Here is a 5,332-nt window from a genome sequence, read left to right on the forward strand (position 1 = left end):
CCCTGTGAAGCTGAGAACAGGTCCCAGATCCTGAGCCCAGTGAGGGTTCCTCTTGTCACTGTCTCTCTCTGCACCAAGTTTAGTTTGTCTGATTCAGTAAAATACCAACAGTGTGTTTCCTTCTTTCTAGATAAGGGGGTTTCCCATCAGACCCTCAATTCTTCTCTTGCTTTATTTCCAAACCCTCAAAACAGAAGAAACGCATGTGCCTCCTGGGTTGGGACCTCAGTTACTGATAAGGTAATAGGGAACGGGCTGGGGGAGAAGGCTCGATACACTTATAGACGTGAAGGTGAATGAGAACAGCTGGTTAGAGTGTAAACCCCAGTGGACTTTGCATCAGACGAGGACACACCGAATCCTGGTTTAGCCGCTTCTTGGTGGTCAGGTCCTTTAAACTCCGAGCGTCTGTAAAATGAGGAGAGCGATGTTGTCCGCGCATCCTACTCCCAGGGCGTGTGTGTTAAACACAACAGCAGGCTGTGCTCTGGTCAAAGGGGATGATCTTGGCCGACTGGCAAAGCTCTGGCCTCCTGGGCCCCTCTCGGTAAAGTAGCAGGTTCTCTGGTCCGCGGGAGGAGGGACCTGGACTTTACCTGTGACCACAGCCCCTGCTGGTTGCTGGGACCAGACGACCTGGGAGCTGGTGTCTATAGTCGTTTGACGCCTGGGGACACGTTCCAGCGCCCTGGGGAACCTTCCGCCAGTGGGGCAGAAAACCATCAGTGGCCACTGCAGGGACCTGACCTAGAAGAGCATCCACCAAGCGCAGCTCAGCCACGGCCTCCAAGGGTACCCTCCTGTCATAGGGCTGAAAACTGACCCAGAGAAAGCAGGGGACCTGGGTCAGGGTCCCGGGTGTCCGTGAGCAGAGCTTCAGGCCGTTCAGGAAGGCTGGACGGTCTCTGTGGGGATCTGGCCAGCCGAGGGCGCAGGTGGCACTGGTGCTCAGAGACCCTACCAGGGTCCACGCAGAGGTGGGCGTCAGGGAAAGCGCTCGAGAGCTGAGCACACCCTCCTCACACCCTCCTCCCAACGCTCGGAGGGAGACCAGGGAGGTGCGCGGTACGCCAGCCCCTACCCCACGCCCTGGGTCACCAGGCGCCTGTGAAGGGGGACAGCAAGGAAGACCAGCAGTCGGGGTGAGAGGATAGAAGAGGAGTGAAGAGAGGATGTGAGAGAAGCAGAGGAGGGAGCTAGCGGCGAAGGGGAGGCAGCAGGTGGTGGTGCTGGTGGTGGTGGTGGTGGTGGTGGTGGTGAGGACGCGGAAAGCGGGAGAAAAGCTACCACCACAAGCACCCGCCTAGGCCGGAGCTCAGAGGCCGGACCCACAAGCGCAATCACAGTCTCGGACCTGCCACTCCTGCTGGCCATGGGCTCCGAGGGACCTCAGCCAGGCTCCAGCGACCCCGATCCGGGCCGCCCATCTGCCCTGCCCTGGGAGCCCTCGCCAACACAGCCCTGCTTGTCAGCCTGGACTCCCTGTGCGCGCCCCCCGGGGTCCCCTCGCCCCGAGGCGGGGGCGTCCTCGCCAGCCCTCAGGAGCGCCAGTTTCTAGCTGCAGCTCCAGACACGCTGTGTTGTTCCTCCTCCCCAAACACTCCTACTCAGTGTCGGATTGTCCAGCCAGCAAGGTAAGCACGGCTTCCTGGTGCTTACTTAGTCCTTCGTCCATAACCAGCAAACTTAGGTTGTGTGCCAAAGACTGTATTTTTGTGCATAGCCTGAAACTGGCTGGCGTCTGGCTCTCTCCCACCCCCACAATACAGAAGGCAGGAAGGTACCCTTTCCTTGCTTTGTTAAAATTAGCAGTCCCTGACTGGGATTGTCAAAAATTAAAAAAAAAAAAATTCTTTCGAGGATCAAAACACAACGAAGTGAGCGCCCCTTACTTGCGTTTACTCATCTGGAGCCAACAGGTTGGCAGCTCTGAGGCCACGAAAAACATAGCAAATGGCTCACAGCAGATTAGTAAGCACAAGTGAACCCCTGCTTACCCAGCCCATTGGGGACCCCACCTCTGACCTCACTCCTGGCCCTGCCTGCTGTTGCTGCCCAGACTGGCCGTGTGGTAGCCTCAATGCCACCCCCAGCGGCGCGCCTGTGGCTTCCTGGAGACGTGGAGCACGGACACCGCCACTCATCGCGCAGAACACAGACCACTCTGAATCGCCAACAGAGTCCTTCCTTGCTTCAAAGCCTCTGCCCAAACCTGGCACCGGGTAGTGCCTACTGCCATTTGGGTTTTTTAAATTATTATAATGTAATTAAATTTTTAGAATCACGTTCAATTAAGACAATGATGTCCATTTGAAGACTAAGGTGCCACTGCTTCAGGTCAAGATCCTTGCCTTGCATCTGAGAGCTGGACAATGAATAAAGATGACAGAAGAAAAATCGATGCCTTTGAGCTGTGGTGTTGGAAGAGAGCACTGAACGTTCCATGGACAGCCAAGAGAATGAACAGATATGTCTTGGAGAGGGTGGAGCCAGAGTGCTCTTTGGAGCGAGGAGGCTAAAGCTTAGTCTCACATACTTTGGGCATGTTGCTAGGTTGGAGAGGTTATTCTGTGAAGAAGGACATCACGTTTGGAAAGGATGATGAAAACCAAAAAAGAGGAAGACATTTCAGCCAGGTGGAATGACACAGTGACTGCAGCAATGAGCCCTAGTGTCTGAGGAAGTGGGAAGATGGTACAGGGTAGGACAGGGGGACAGGGTTCAGACCTGTTGTTCACAGGGTCGCTGTGGGCCATATTTGATGTACTTGATGGAACCTAACACCAGACCTCAAGCCTACTCTTCTGCTAGGTCTCTAGCGCTAGGTCCTTCCACCCACAAACATCTGTGCCTGTGTGTGCTGAACTCACTTTACCACCACGTCCTGCATGTCAAATGTGCTCAGCGCACACCTGCCAGGCCACCTGCAGCGGTCTCCTGCCTTTGGCTCATCCACCTAAGCAGACAACAACACAGTACGTACCCCCCCCTCCCTGCCTCCAATGGAGCTGGTTCACTTAAGAGGTAAAAATCAGGAAGAAGATTGGGGCACCCTTTCTTTGTAAGCTTGTAAGTATTCCTTTCTTTCCTCTCTTGGTGGTGGTGGTGTTGTTGGTAGGTGCCCTTGGATTGATTGTGATCCATAGCAACCTGATGAACAGCCGCTCTGAACTAAGACACACTAGAACCCATTCTTACAGTCACGACGTCCACCCAGCTGCTTGAGGGTCTTCCTCTCTTTTACTGACCTTTCCAACTATGAAATAGTCTCTCATAGCAACATGCGCCAAGGATGTGAGGCAACAGTTTACCATCTTTGGCTTCAAGGAGCCCTCTGGCTTCACTTTATCTAAGCCATAACTGTTTGTTCTCTCGGCGGCAGTCCGTGGGATGTTCAGTAATCTTCTCCAACACCATAGCTCAAAAGGAAACCAATTCTTCTGACATCCTTATTCATTGTCCAGCTCTCAGACACAAAGCTTCAAAAGCACCACCTGTCCCTTACACACGTTGGCTACATCAGAGCACCTTTCCCTATCAAAAGGGATGAAATCCTAAAGAACTTGCCCTATAAAGAATCATGTCCCCCCCCCCAATCCTCCTACCCAAATGCACTTCATTTGTTTGTACAAAGCAAGAAAGCTAAGGTGTGACTAAAATGCTAGAAAGTATAAACGATGCAAAACTTCTTACCTAGTCAGAAAAATATGAATGGCAAGTGTATTTCATCCTGCCAGAAGAACACCCCCCCCAAATGGCAACAGAGGGGGGATGTTATTTATTTTCACACCATCAGTAGCACCAATCCCAGCAAGTTCCTGAACTAAAATCTCAGCTCCTTAAATTGATTGAATAGTTCAGGATGGTGTGTTTGATGCTCGTTAAACCTCTTATTTATTTATTTTTTAAAAATATGGAAGGCAGGAAAGAACGCTACTTGAGCAAATTTTTAATTTACAAATACACGGTATAAACATGTTTTGATATACCCACAATATTTATGTTTCTTACCTTGGTTCCTTTTTACAAACAAGGATGGGTTGTTTGGTGGGTGGTTTGTTTTTTCTCTTTCTCAAGAGCATTTGACGTCTTCAGTTCCTGATCATTGCTATCTGATCGCAACTCCTTGATATTCTTTTTAAAACACGAATACATATTTCTTTTTCAAGTTATTTAACTTTCAAGTACTTACATATTAAAATAAAAAAGAAAAAGTTGTTATCGTTTCCCTTAGGTAAAACTCTTACTAACTCCAATGAAATTCATCACTGGCCACCCAGGGAAATGACTGTACAATTTCTAGAAGTTTTTCAAATATACCTTCTAAACTCTCGCCTGACTATTGCTACCCGAATCAAAATATTTAATTCCTCCATAGAAAGTGAATCGAGTCAAGGATTGTGAGGAAAGGAAAAAAAAATATTTCTGGATTAATTGTAATGAAAATATCTCAACGAAAAGAGTTCGCAGTAAGAAAGTTGCAAAATTGGAGGGAGAGGTAGGTTCTCAGAATAGAACTCACAGGCGCGCGCTTTCGAAAACTAGGTTATCTTGGATTTTCCCTGCAGATGTTTTTTACTTCATCCCATCCCAAATCCCAGTATTCCGTAAGAGCGCAGGCACAGATAGAGACGTCTTCAAAGGTTGGGAAAGTCGAGTGTGGATGGGCGAGAACCCTCGCTGCTGGAGGATGCTCCCGGGATCAGATTTAGCAGGGAAGGGGTTAAGTCAGCCCGGGTCTTTGGCCGCACGACGTGCCCAGTTTTGTCTGCTAAAGTCAACATTTCCCAGCTGGAGCTAGCCAATGGGCGGCCTGGAGCGCGCGGGAAGGCCTCGCGAGGGGGCGTGGCCCTGGGCTGTCACTCAGCAGTGAGGAATGACACCGGGCTGGGGGGTGGGGGACGGTGGAAGGCCGGGGAAGGAAAGAGAAGAGACAGATAAAACCCGAGCAGGGGGTAAAAAGGGACGCGCACAGCTGGGATTCCGGCCACCGCCTCCCCGCCGGGGGTGGGCTCCGGAAGCGCGCGTGAGACCAACTCGAAGCTAGAGGGCCAGCTTGGAACCAAGTCGTGCAGCCGGAGAGAGACGCAGAGCGCACAGAAAAGTGGCCAGGCTGTGCGCCCCCGCGGAGCTCGGGTGGGGACTGCAGCGGTCGCCGAGCCCGCCGATCTCCTCCACGCCCCCCGAGGGGGCAGACCCCGGCCCGCCCCTGCGAGCGCCTTGCGATGAGATAATCCAGCCGATTACGCGGGGAGAGGAGCGCGTCCGGCGCGCTGGGTCGGGGGAGGGGTCCCAGGCGGGGTGGGCCTCGGAGGTGGGGTGAGGGTCTGCG

Source organism: Elephantulus edwardii, unplaced genomic scaffold, assembly GCF_000299155.1.
Source record: "Elephantulus edwardii isolate Elephantulus edwardi_28Jun2011 unplaced genomic scaffold, EleEdw1.0 scaffold00035, whole genome shotgun sequence".
In the NCBI taxonomy this organism is placed as follows: domain Eukaryota; kingdom Metazoa; phylum Chordata; class Mammalia; order Macroscelidea; family Macroscelididae; genus Elephantulus; species Elephantulus edwardii.